Raw genomic sequence first — 14,605 nt, forward strand, 5'->3', positions numbered from 1 at the left:
TATACTAGGCAGAATTTATCTTCCTTTACAGTCAATGGAGAGAAATGGGTGATTCATGTGACCTATTTTATATGTCTCTATGAAGTTGAAATGAATCATCTTCTAAAAGTACCTATTAGGACATGATTTGTCTCATCTTAATATAGACATTTAAAATAGGTCAGATGAAGAGGTTATTCCCCTCCCTTGGCTATAAAGAGAGACCAGGTGACCAGATCAAGTGAAGATATTGTAGATACTAAAGCTGGGTGATATGCATTCCACTTTGTGCATATGGAGCAAGATTTTAAGGTTCTTCTTCTCCCTGGTCTTGAAGGGAGAGGTGACTTTTTAAATACAAAAAGAATACTCCTGCATGCTGTGCACTGTAAAACACTCAGGAGATCAGAGGGAACAAAATGTTACTATGCTGGACAAGGTTCAATTAGGATGTAGAGAAGCGTGAGAGATCTCAGCTCTGTCACTGTACAGAAGACAGTCGATGTGTAAGTTACAAGTGTGTTAAGGCCATTCTTGTACGTGTAGCTGTGGGTCTGTGGAATGTTTCAAGGAGTGTTTTCTGTATCTGCAAGGAGTTAGAATGTCACCTCAAAAAGTTTGTTACTGCTCCGATCCTAGGGCTTGATCTAATTAGCCCTCTTGTGCAGAAAGATACTGTGCAGAAAAATACTGTGACCAGATGAGCCATTCCCATCAAGCTCAAGCAGACAAACACATGCAAGAACAGCTGTGCAATCTCTGCTCCTCTGGTACACCCAGCCAGCTAAACAGTGGGAGCACTGTAGCGTACAGAGGCTCAAGGAAAGTTAGGGCAAACCAACATAAGGGAAATCCAGTGACAGTTTCTAAGTACAGAGAAGTAATTTCAGACTCAAGAATTCCCTGAATAACAAGTTGTGAGAGACTGAGAGATGATTGAGTGGAGGTATCATGATATGTTAACCCTATTATATTCTTCCCCAGGCATCTGCTTTTGGTCATTGTTAGAGACCAGTGCCCTGTTCAGCAATTCTTGATCTACCTACCACAAAAAAATAAAGTGGATCATGAGTATTTCAGACCAACTGAAGAAGTTCAATTAGTGTAGTCTCCATAGAAAAGAGGAAGAAAATTCTTGCACTGAGTTCAACTAAGCCACTGAGCTGGTCTGGAGGCTCCATACTGATTTCAAGAGACCCATGAGGTACTATTCAGTCTCTTCATGTCTGAGTAGCTGTACAATAATATCCACATTATTAAAATAAAATCTTGTTTCATAAGACAGTTTCCTCATATGTTCTGAGTATTTCCTACTGAGAGTGGGAAGGCATTAATAAAACTGGATTTAAAATTCTACAAATCAGCATAAATCTCTATGGAAAAAGAATATACTTCAGCTCTTCCCCGCTGTTGGATTATTGTTGAATACCCTATGGTTCTCCACAAATTCTTTTCTGTAGCACAAACCAGTGAGATGGATAATAGAACTTTTGTTTATAAATTCTATATTCTCTTTACTCTAACGTCTAATATTTCAATAGCTCATCTTTCACACAATGGAATCATACTCAGAATTGTGGCACCCTGGCAAATAGTTAAGGAGTCTTAAATCAGGCCAAACAGGACTAACAAGCTAAAGCTGACATAGCCCCCCTATCATGAACGAAGAGGTTTAGCAGTGTTTGGCTGCTGTATTGGTTCCTTGGGTACTGCACTGGTGCCACCTCCAGCTGATCACAAGCTCCACGCCCAGCAGTTCAGCCAAGGTTCAGCCCACCTGCCTGTCCTTCATCCAGACTGCCCTCCATCCCTCTGTCAGCAAGGATGGGATTGGACAGTGTCAGAGGTTTTACTGAAGCCAAGATGAACAATATCCTCTGCAACATCCACCTTTCTTACAGAAGGCTGCCATGTTTGCCAGGGATTATTTCCCCCCTTCATAATCAATGCTGAGCACTCTCAGTCACCTTCTGTCCTAAGGGGGCTTGGAAATGGGTCCCAGGGCATTTGTTCCATTGCCTTCCCTGGGATCAGGGTGAAGCTGATTGGTCTGTAACTCTCAGATTCTCCCTTTTGTCCTCCTTGAAGATACATGTCACATTTGCTTTATTTCAGAAAGCCTTTCCCAACAGTGGTGACCTTTCAGTGATAGCTGAGAGTGGCCTCACAGAGATATCAGCCAGCTCCCCCATGAGTGCATCCCATCAGTTCCCATGGACTTGTTACATCCAGCTTCTTTGAGCAACCTGACATTTTTTCTGAGGGTGAGTCTTCATTGCTTCAGATTTTCTCACTGGGCCCATGAACCTGGGATAGCTGGAGGCTGGTTTTACCAGGAGAGGAGGAGCTGAAGAGTTCAGTGAGCCCCTTGGCCTTCTCTGTGTCCTTTGCCACCGAGCCCCCCCCATTCAGCAGCAGACCCACATTTTACCTGTGATACACTTGCAGAAACCCTTTTTGTTGTTCTTCCAGGCCTTGCCTAATTAGACACCAGCTGGGCTGTGACTTTTCCAGCCCCAACCCCACATCTGCATGGGTTGCTGGAGTCTACAGTCTTCAGTCTACCTGAAGTTTGTGTCTAGAGCCAATCTCAAATTCAATGTACCAGCCTCAGAAGTAAACATGGAATGGTCTTTTGTGTACAAACTGGCAGGAGATTGATCTTGCAAGGACCACAAACTATCCCAGCCATACATAATTTTCACTTCAGCAATTAAAAGAATCCAGATGTGATTCTCTGCATTTGTTTAAAGAAAATTAGACAAAAGTAAAAATAGACAAAAGTAAATAAAAGCAAATAAAAGAGTTTCAAACTGCTACAATGGTCCAAGCCTTTGTCATGCTTACAACTGGGATCAGAGCTGTGCAGAAAGTAGGTTTTCTGCTATGTTGGAAATTCCACAATTTCTTTTTTCATTCTGAGAAAAAAACTCTTTATTTATTTTCATAAAATTTTAAAAGTTCTTTTTGGGTTTAAACTGATGGTTCTGATTTTTAGGCTTTTCTTATTACAAAAGAGTTTGTCTTCTTAGTTTTAAACAATGGGCTAAAAATCTACTTTACAAGGTCATAATGTTCTATTCCAAAAATATAAAGAACTTCTGTTTCAAGTCTATTCAAATATTCTGCTCCAGTATTTTAATACATAGAGCACTGTCAAAAGTGAAACATTTATATGGATTGCCATTTTGCAATGAAGAGCAGGTCCACAAAAAATTTTCTGACCAGCTCCAATTTGAAATGTGAGAGAATGCAGAGACTATGTTTACAAGTTGCTTTGTATCTTCAATGGTATTACTTATCCCTTTCATCTCCTAAGAGCAAAGATGATTCAGAAAAACATGATCAAAAAATTCAGCCCTAGATATAACAAATATAGTGATTATACTTTTTTAAATCTTATTTTAAAGGTTTCAGATCTCATTTGAAAAAAACAGTTTCCAATTCTGATTAATCTGACTCTTTATTGACCTAGGTTCATCTTCCCAGAGATTTTAGTGAAGGTACACTTTCATTTCAGAAGAAATTCAGTGTGTCTATTTCAGTTTTGCTATAAAGGAAGAACATTTATTTCTGTCAGTTTCCTTTACAGCCATACTGCAGGGTGCCTCTGATTATGCTAAACATTTGGGCCAGTTAAAGCCAGTTAGCTGTATTTTATGTGTTTTTATACTGCAGATTTTTACATTTCCTTTGTTAGGACACCAGGGGTTTTTTTCACCACATGAGATGCAAAAATTAATAATACTTTGTTTTGCTAATCTTGAGTTAACATTCACAACATACAGCATCCAGCCTGACCCTGAACAAGAACTCTGGGCCCATCAGATATTCCAAACAATACAGACATAATCCTATTAAAAAGATAAAATAATATAACAGAAAACAAAGCAAAAGGAATCTTAAGTATGTATATTCCTCTTTAGGCTTCACAACTGAGCAGTCCCTCTGAAGCCATCACATTTCATTGCAGTGGAGCTTTCTGGTCCAACCCTGTGCATAGAAAAGGCAGCTGCATATCCTTGAGTTCTTTCCAGCCTGCATTCGGCACAGATTTTGAGTATAGGATGAGCATCTGACCTTTAAAAAAATCTTAAATTCAGAATATATAAAACAGGCTGCTTAGCCATTCTTCTTATTTCTAAAGGAGATTAAATGCAGTTGAAGAAACTACACTGCATTCAGAAACTGGACCCTTTGGAAGAAAGGGTGACATTTTCTCAGAAAGAAAAAGTCCACAGACTAGGACTTTTCAACTGTTTCAGTATAAAAGAGCCAAATATAAAGAACAGGAAACCATTCTGTACTTTCAGAATAATGTGAAAAAGACAACCCAAGAGAGCTTTAATACCTGAAATGCTCTTAAATCCTAAAGAAAGACTTTTTGTAATACTATATCAAAAGGGGAAAGGGAAATAGCCCAACACAGTGCTTTCCTTTTTTCAGCATGATATGGATGTGGAAAGTATGTTAATTCCCGTATTCTCAAAGGAAAACAAATAGCATAAACAGACAGACAGGAGAGGAAGAGAGCAGTATGTTTAAAATAATAGAGAAACCCACCACTCATTTAAGCTGTTAGCTCTGGGAAGGCTCAGGCTGTGTGTCCAATCACAGGACCTACAGTTTATGTCAAGGCTTGTTTCAGATGCATTCTGCACCAACTCCACCAAACACAAACACAATTAGAGCATTCAGCATCAGACAGTAGGAGATCCCCTTTGATGTTGGGATAAAATGAGGATATGCATGGTTTTGTCCAAAATGACAACCATCCCAGGTTTACTAATGGGTATCTAATAGAAAAAGAGAACTTTATGATGCTCATTAATTACCAAACTGTCATGTGCTTCTGGCAGAAAGAAAGTAATCCTCTTCTCCAGATTAGACAGCCACCACAAAGGACTTCAAAGAACTTTCAGTCCCCTCCCCTGAGAGCTGCCTTGCATAAACCTCACAGCACTAACCGTGCAAATTAAAAGAAGGGAGCAGTTGACAAACCCTTCCTGATACATGCGCAGTCTATTGCTGTTGGCAGCTCAGACACGAGCCCTTATTCTGCTGGCAGATGTGCACATTCTCTATACAGAAAACGTGCTCTAGAATTCTCACAAAACTTTACAAATTATCAGTAAACAATGCTCTCCATTCTTGCTTTCAAACCCGGAGATATTTGTGCTGAAGATCTTTTGGCGGCAATAAAAATTCTTTTTTAAGAACATGAAAATGTAGAAGAAATACAGCTGAAAGTCTAGTTCTCAGAAATTTTCCTCAGATGCTGTTCTTAATAAGGAGCAGCTAAAATATGCCTTTTTCTGGCAATTCGCCACAATGGGTATAAAGGGCTACAGAAATCATCCAATATGAGAATGGATGTGTGAGGGAGCATGAAGCACTTACAGTGATTCTCCTGGTTTAAACGGTCAGACATTTATGGAGTTGGAGATTTTGCCTTCAGCACAAATTCCTTCCCTTGCTCTTACATTTCTATAAACTCTTTCTATGTAGCTTTTTTTTTCCCAGAGACTGAACTGCAGACTTCAAAGTAGGCAGTACATTTCACATATTTATGATTGTCACCCAAATACATGTATTTATGGGTGTTTTGACAAAGGTCTGAAACAGTGATAAAGTCTGAATTGTCTCTCAGGAGGAGTGAGGGGACAGGTACTTGTGATGTTTGGATGACACGTGAATTCCAGATGACAGGATTGTGTTCCCCAACATGTTTGCCTTTTGTTTTCTTTATTTACTCACATAGATTCAAATCACTTTACTGACAAGGTGAAAGACAATGAGCCCCCATTATAATTATTCTGAATATCCTTATTCAAAGCATCCCAAGCAACATTTGGTTAAGGCTGTGTGCCTTGGTCTTGCTGGACAGATCAAATATTTAGAAGGTGTGCCACAAATTTCATTTTTAAAAAGTAATTTAAATTTTCATTTAAATAAGGTCTTTCTCCAACCAGTTTGACAGACGTTTTATAACAATGATTGCCAAAAGCATACTGCTATCCAAAATAGGGGTGGCTTTATGTTTAATAAGAACATAGAAGTCCAGGGGAAGTCCACAGAAGTAGGGGAAGAGCTGAGTGAGAAATAGTACTAAAATAATCATGGGGACCATCAAAAACTGTTCCTTTGTTCATACTACTTTTCAAACAGCACTTCTTTGGTACATCCTGGTGAGCCTATTCCAAACCCTAAACACTTTGAAAGATTTCCTCTTTCCCAAGTAATGTGTGTGCTACTTCTCAGTTTGATTTTTAAACGACAACAACATACCCGGGAGAAAACAGGTTTAGTTTTCCTTCTTTTTTTTTTTTTTAATGAGTGATTTAAACCCTTGAAAACTCTAGGGTTGCATTAGAAACGTGATGTATGCTGGACATGACCAACCTAGGTCACAGCTACATATGTAAAATATTAAATGAGGCTGACTGACATTTGTTGTTCAACCATTTTAGTGGGAAACAATCATCTTTCAAAGACTAAACTCCACAATCACTTCAACCTAAATAAAATTTTCATAGCAGAGAAATGTCAAGAACCTAGTAAATATGAGCACAAAACTGGAGAAAATGGAGTTTCATCTGAGAATTCTTTCTCTTTTCACCTTCCATTGATTGTCTTTGAGGATCAAAAGTACATTTTCTGATTGTCTCTACAGTTAAACACTTCATGGTTGTTTTTACTCACTAAGCATGATCTTTCTAGAGCATTCTTTTTTATATTAGTAATTACTAAGGGTCCCAATGGACCAATTCTGTGCAATTAGCAGGCAGAACCTTGACTTTCCTATCAGCTCTCCAAAAAGGGCATTTAGGATGGACCCAGTTATGCATGACGAAATAAAAATGTAATATGTGAATGTGAGACAGTCGGTGTTTGGTCGGTCACAGAGGAGCTGCCTGGCAGGTGCCAGCTCCAGCTCTCAACCATGGGAACCAGCAAGTGCCCTACACTGAGGGAAAGACAGACACTGCTCACACTGACAAGTCAAATGAAATATGGTCACAACCATTAAATAGCACCATTGTACTGTGCTCTTAATGCCTATGCTTCTACCTGTTGCTTTCTCTGGTGTGAAATCATCAAAAAATATTTTAAATTAATAATAAAGACAAACCAGGTATTTGATTAGTTTGCAAGTTAGCTGAAGATGACAAGAGTTGTAGGCTGAACAGCCACAGGATTTTATTTTCTCCCCCTTTTTGGAGGTTATCCACTGCAGCTGAAATCCAGTGCTCATCCTCACTTTGTACTTGCAATTCAGCTGATGCAAAAAAGCAGGACATAATCCTTGACACAACATCCGCTGTTAAGAACAACTGTCTCCACCTTCTTCCCCAAAGATAGCCAAGAAACTGTAGTTTCTTCAGCACAAATTCAAAACACAGCCCTGTACCAGCCTCTCTGAAGAAATTTCACTCTACTCCAGCTGAAACCAGCGCAGAAACAGAGTCAGGAGTGAGGCACTCCCAGCTCAGTGTCACAGGCATCATTTCTGAAGCAAGTCCTCTCCTGGCAGGTGAACAGAAGTGATGCATTCACACTCCTTCCCCTGCCAGGCATTTGTCTGTGATTTTTGTCTCAATAAAACCAAAATCACAGCTAATTCTTGAATGGATGTATTTCTGGGGACACACCAACTTCCAGGATATGCCCACAAAAATGTGGCTCCATGTGTTGTCTGTTTTACCTAGTGAATTTCAATGGAGAACTCTTGTTCCAAAATTCACTGGTTGGCAACAGACAAATAAGTAATTCTCCTGAATATGAGATAATTTCCATTAGTTTTCCTCTGGTTAAGCAACAGTTGAAAGAAAAGAAGTCCTGAGAAAATTTTGGAATAGGATGATCCTTGCAGGCAAAAGTTGAAGTGGTTTCAATCAAAAATGCAATCACAGAGGAGTTTGTACTGAATTTTTGTGCTGCATTTTCAAACGTGTGAAAGAAGCAATGAAAGAACAAATGAAGGCAGCAAAAAGAAACCCAAGGCAAACAGACGACATGATCTGAGAAGAGATAAGGTAAAGAGTTTTAGGGTAGAGGGCTGGATGGACAAAGGACTGTGTCTGTGAGTGCCATTATTAATCCCAGCTATGCTCAGGGAAACAGGCTCAGTGAATATTCTTTGTCACCAAACAGATTTGTACCAGAGAAACAATTCACTCCATAGCCAACTTCTCCTTCTAACAGAAACCAGCTAAAATTGGCAAGCCCCTTAGGCCAGAAAGAGATTAGTGGTGTTAGCAATGAGATCTGAAGTATAAGCACAGAAATTTCAAGTTGCTGTTCCTGCTCAGCCAAAGTGCAAGCTCTGGCTTTTTTTCAGTTCAATGTCAAACTCAAATGAATGGTTCACGACGGTCAGAAAGGACAGGAGGCTTTTAGCAGTCACTTAGTCTGATCTAGCACCAGTGATGGTCCAAAGTTTTTTCCCCTCCAATCATTCCAATCCAGAACCAGCCCTCGATATGCTGGAACCAGCCAGCATGGCCCATAACTGGCCACAGTCTCACTAAGATGTACAAGTCAGGAGGAGCTAAAAAGACCCCACTTGAACTGGCAAAGGACATGAGGAAATTTGTGTTTTTGGCATATTTAAGAACTCATAAGGTCTTCCAGGATAAACAGGCAAGGAACCAGTTTATACACACTCAGATGCATCTGGACTTGCAGATCAAGATCAGGGGAGAAAAGAAGCAACAGTCATTCCAGAAGGCTGTGGATTTGCTGATAGAACTTGACCCTTTCCCTTTTCAGCAGTGAACTTCGCTGGAAGGCAACTGGAGCTGAAAAAGATGCCAGCTGATTGCTGTGAGCTGAGACAGCAGAACTGGGAGCCTGATCCTGGGAAAGCAGAAGGTATTTTGAGAGGTATTTTGAGATGTTTCTGTGCAATTTCTACAGCAATCAATTCAGTTGGTAGAAAAAGAGTAAATGGGAACAACTGAAACACTAAATGAAGTCATTCAACCTGCTGGCATGAAAAACTTTCCCCTAAAAAGAACTGGCCAAGTCCCCAGATGATCATAAATACACAGAAGTTTAAAGAGTGTAGGAAGCTGATTTGTGAATTTGCCAGAAGGTGAAAACTTCAGCATCGTTTGGATGAGAAGGAGGAACCTTTATAGTGGTCAGCAAACTGTAATTGGGCAGCTGTATGAGCTCATTCATCCCTTCCATACACACAAGAAAATGCACACAAGGGCTGCTCCTTTTCTGGTCTGCCCATGAGTTCAGTTTTTACAGAGTGAGCCCAGAGTCCAACGATGGAGGCTGAGCCTGTAACAGAACTACAAGTGGTGCTTTGGAACAGGGAATGCTCATGTTCCATAGTACTGGGCCTCCTGGGTATAGATTTTAGTTCAGTAGGACATCTCTACTTGTATTTTCAAGAGAAAAAATTTATGATCTGGGGCAACCATGTATTGCTGCCATAGCTTTATAGATTTAACACAAACAGGCTTACATATAGGGATGGCAATAATGCTTTGTCCATTATTACTGTACTGAAAAATCAGCAAATGCTCTCCCAACCAGAGCAACTACAAGGTAAAGACATCCAAACAAAAGTACATAAGACAAAAACCAGATGGCTCCTTGTGCCTCTGTTAACTCCTGTTAATATGCCTGAAAGAACTGGGTCATCAAAAGCATGAGTACACCAAGAATTTATACAACTGACAGAGTTCCCACTTCATTGACTGGAACAATGGATTTGTTCTTTCAGTAATAGCCTACAGCGTGCTGAAACACTTACCTGAGAGGGATGCTGTATTGGAACAGAATGTCACAGTGAAATCATCTGGTAAATGAAGCACTCCACTCCAGCATGCGGTTGTTCTTCAGATAGTCATGCTTAATGCTTTTTCCATCACAGAAGAAAATCCTGGTCTTTCCAATTGAAATAAAGATGTGGGATATGGAACAATGTACAAGTTACTACTGGGCCTTTTAAGAGACAGAAGTACTCTGGCTGAAGCTGTTGCTATTATGAGTCTCTAAGGTGCAAGCTGACAAACATCCATGTTGTGTCTTAGTTTACACAACCCTGATCATGGGTTTTTCTAAATGACCAGCAATTAATATTTTGTGCAAAAATTTCCTTTTTTTTTTGAAGCTGTTTGTTCATTCTCTTATGTGATTGCAAAACAAAGACAAACCTACAGCAAATAAGATAAGGTGTCCTTTCACAAAGGAAAGCAGATATCAATTCTGAACCTCTACAAACAAATGTAGAGTGGAAATGCACCTGATTTGCTAGTTCCATATCTAGAACAAACATTTCTAGGACACTTGAGCAGTTTTGTATCTTTAAGACAAGCATTCACATAGTACAGACATGAAAAAGTTGCTACAATATGGGGCCTCTGTCAAGGGTCTAACACCTCACAATATGGGGCCTCTATCAAGGGGCTAACAGCTCACTTGCTTTACAGACATGTAACCTCCATTTCCTCTTCCATTTCCTTCTTATTTTCAAAACCTTCCCAAAAGTTTTAGCCATATGAAGTGATAACAGTGATTCAGAGATACAATTCTTTAGGTCCTGTTTTCATCACAGGAAAAAACCCCTCATGCTAAGCCTAATTAAAGCCTAACACATCCTTTTAAAACAGTTCACACTACCCATGCAATGTTCATTTTCCTGCTACAATAGCATCTTGCCCTGCCTGCATCTACTGTATTCCTTAAAAACATCTATGAATCTTAAAGAATAGCTTATAATTATTCCAAATAGCTTCCACTAGCAAAATATAGAGCATGAGCTCATCTTTCCATGGAGCACGATGGAAAGAAAGGAAAAACCAGTTGGAGGTAAATGGCAAAAAAGAGTCATCTGTACTAATGTACTGTGCTGTAACATCATCTCAGTTGACTGTGCCACAGTCTTACTCAGAAGCAGGTCTAAACAAATTCTGAAGTTATGTGGAAGGGGTTGTTGAAGTTGCCTAAGCTAGTTAATAGCCTAGCATGTGTTAGGGTGAAGGTTCTATACTGGATTCAGGTATAACATGCTTGGGATGAAGCAATGAACAGATTTACAGCAGTAATGCTGATTGGAATCCAGGTATTTATTATGAGGGTCACATGTTAATGTAGGGCTATTGAACAAATGGAAAATGTTAGCTCATGATCAGATAGCAGATGCTTTCATAAAAGAGACAGATCTATGGTTTATAAGGCTCCTCAAGTAGGTCACTAAATGGGTGATGGGAGATAAGTTAGTCATACTTACCCAAAGTGTTAACCGTAGAAATGCTTTCATAAAATCACAAATTACCCATCTGTCATTGCTGGACACTCCCCAAGCTTGAAAGCATTGCAGCAAGTATGCAAAATGCTGATACCCACAAAACACTCCAGATGAGTCTGGTGTACCCAGCCAATGACAGCCCATAACTGTGGGGGCATAATAACTGATCTTGAGAGGATGATCAGAGCAAATAAACTTATTGCCAGATTATATTTGATGATATAAAGTTAATAAATTGGGAAAATAGCTCTGTTTACTCTCAAGGCTCTTCTGAGGGTGTTTGTATCTTGAAAATAATCCCAATGTTAATGCAAAATTGTGAGTTCATTTGCTATTTAAAAAATAATCAGTATAATAGCTGTTAAGAAGATTTATCTGATGATCCTGTTGAGGGTCAGAACAGCTTATCTGTTCTTAGAACTGTAAAGATAATATTAAGCATGCAAAGGAGCAGCTCTGGATCTAGACAAAGCTGCTCAGTAAATCAAAAGGCTCCCCTGCTATGTTACACAGCACACAAACAGCTTTAGCTCCAGCTCTGCACACACTGACAGCTACTTACATGAATTTTAACACTAGGACACAACATTAAGATGATATTTTCAGAGCAGCATTTTTTCTATTCGGATGTCCCCCATTCTCTGGCAGCCTTCTCTGAGTGACTGACTTCCACACATGAGAGAGGCAGAGAAGGCAGAAATGCTGATGCACTCTGACAATGAGCACTGAAAGCTAGAGCTGGCACCTTGGGCTGTGGAAGAGCTCAGAGCTTCCCTGGTACAGGAAAGGTCCATGCCATGGTGAGCACACATAAAGCCTAAAGCCAGCTATAAAGTAAAACTCCAATTTAACCTTCCTTTTGAAATCTGAAGATGCATATCACAAATGTATAGTTAGATATGGAGAACATACACTTCAAACCAGAAGTTCTCCTCGTGTGTCTAAAGCAGGAATATCAAGTTTCAGCTTTCTGAATGTGAGCTGATAACCAAGTTAAGGATACAACCAGCAGTTCAACAACTGCTCAGCTGTGTCATTTTCTGACCAGCTTCTCTTTTTCTACTCTAGAGTAAACACAGTTGACAAGGCCAAATATGTAGAACACAGACACACAAAAAAACCCCAAACAACAAATCAAAACAAAACTAGTGGCTCCATACCCACAGGGGAGAGCCCAGTCTGTTCTCTTGCAACCAGTGTTGGTTATTGAGAGAAATTCCTGTGAAGGCAAATTTCTGTGAGAGAAGTTCAGCACAACATGGGCAGGGAGCTCTGCCAGGCTGGGCAGGGAGGGTGGGCATTACTGGGGTCTCCTCTTCTCACACAGGAAATGAGGGACAAAGGGGTCAATTGCTCATTGGAAAGAGAATTAAATCAACCAGAAATCAGCAAGGGGGGACAGGGCAGATGTAGAAAGTTAAGAGTGATGGTGTTGTTCTGGTAATTTAAGTACATATTGCAGTGTCTAAGACTTTCAAAATAAAAAGTTTATGAATTAAAGTACTGCAAATAGATTTCTCTATTTTGTGAACTACAATAAGGTGATGAGCCATGTAAAAGAAAAAAGATTTTAACATTTACACTGTATGGAAATTAAACATTCCTTGCTAGTAAACACCTCTATAATAATCCTAGATTATCCACACTTGAATAAAGACAATTGAAAAAAAAATCTGAGAGTAAAATATTTCAGGGGTGAACAATATTAAGGAACATTTTGGGTTCTGCAAACCATAGTGCAACTTTAAGACTAAAAACAAACAAAAAAACCCTACCATTTATTTGATGGGGTTTTTCCTCGTGGAAAAATAAGTTTTGAGATCTGCATTTTTGCAGAACCTTGAGTAGCTATGGGGTTCTCTCTCAGCAAAGCAGAGTTCATCCAGCTGCCTAATGAGGTAAGAGTGAGTGCTGGGATGGAGGATTGGCAGGCAGGACAGGCTCCTCAGTTTGGTAGTCAAGGAAGAGGAGGCATAGTGAATGGAAAAGGAATTTAGTTTCAATGTTTATGAAGAGACAAAACAAGGAAACTAATGAAAAGGTCCCAGTCTCTCTCTGGTAGGCTTACTGAAGTCTTATTTTTTGCAAGTATATGTAGTTAGATATCACTTGATTTATACTGTGTCATAAAGTGTTATTACTCATAAGTTACTGGAGGGTAGAGAGACGTCTCTTCAGCTGGGGGATCCCCAGCTGTGTGGGTCAAAGGACACAGGCTCTGGATTGATGATCCTTAGTCCTGTGCAAAGAGGAAAAGCAGGAGATGTAACTGCCATCTCAATTACAAAGTCTGGATCTAACCCCGGGGAGGAATAGAGCAGTGCACAGAAGCCGAAGCTGGTAAACTCCCTAGAATTTTTTTTTTTCACTGACCATAACAACTTCTTTAAAGAAGGAATTTCATCGACCTGTGCAAGACACTGAAGGGACAGAAGGGGGATGGTTCCTGCAATAGCAGTGATTTGGAAATACTGCCAAGTTCCTCACTAGCTGATAATCACAGATTTGTTTATTAATCTTGATTGGAAGGAACTCTTGAGGTCATCCAGTCCAAACCTCTGTAACATTTCTATCTGTTCAGAATTTTCTTTGGTGCAAATTGTGACCACAGCCTTTCACTGTGCATCTCCTGGAAGAGTCTCATGAGTATTTAGGGCCTGCAACACTTTGTCAAGTGAATGATTCAGTGTCATGTTTCTAAGAACTACAAGCTGCTAAGGGAAGAACAAGGCATGCACAGATTAACTCTGTCATCCTTCCTGATTCTATCTAGTGGAAATTTAGGAATGCCAAGTCTGCAACCCAGCAGTGGTGCTTAATTAGGTATAGATTTCTGGAATATATTTGGTTTCCATAAAATTCCGTGGTGGAAAGTGCTGCAGTTGACTTGTAAATTATGAAAAAGTGCTTTCTTCATGTGAAGTGAACCAAATCAAGCTCTCCCTGTTTTAGCAATATTTTATTGGAAGCAAGTGAGACTGAGATGCATGGCTTCTTTCGATGATTTCAGTGGCAATGGATCTCAAGGATGTTTTCAAACTTTAGAGTTCAGGAAAACTGTTGAGATAGCAAATGTTAACACCCTCTGAGAATTTCTCTGCATAATAAAGTTTACCATCAGGACTATCACAATGAAGTTTTTCCTCTAGACTTCTAGTAGTGTAATTTCTATGAGAAGACACTCCAAAATAGGCCAGCTCACCCAGGATTTGCAGTAATATAGGTATCATAATATATTATAAATTGACTGGTAAATCTATATATGTACATAAAGATTGACTGCACCAGTGCAAAGAAAGAAATTTGGAAATAGAGAATTATTTTTCCCCTAAAAGACAAGCTCTTGCCCACTTGTAA

At 39.6% G+C, this 14,605-nt stretch overlaps 1 protein-coding gene across 7 annotated transcripts in view; it reads right to left on the reverse strand.

The window, feature by feature from the left end:
- NKD1 (NKD inhibitor of WNT signaling pathway 1) overlaps positions 1-14,605 on the reverse strand; it is a 271,038-nt gene that overhangs the window by 118,963 nt on the left and 137,470 nt on the right. For all 7 annotated transcript variants that reach the window (XM_064386408.1, XM_064386407.1, XM_064386410.1 and 4 more), the window contains one exon: positions 9,752-9,880. The gene's annotated coding sequence lies outside the window, so the exon portion shown is untranslated. The remainder of the gene's footprint in view (positions 1-9,751; positions 9,881-14,605) is intronic.

This window comes from Passer domesticus, chromosome 12, assembly GCF_036417665.1.
Source record: "Passer domesticus isolate bPasDom1 chromosome 12, bPasDom1.hap1, whole genome shotgun sequence".
Lineage (NCBI taxonomy): Eukaryota > Metazoa > Chordata > Aves > Passeriformes > Passeridae > Passer > Passer domesticus.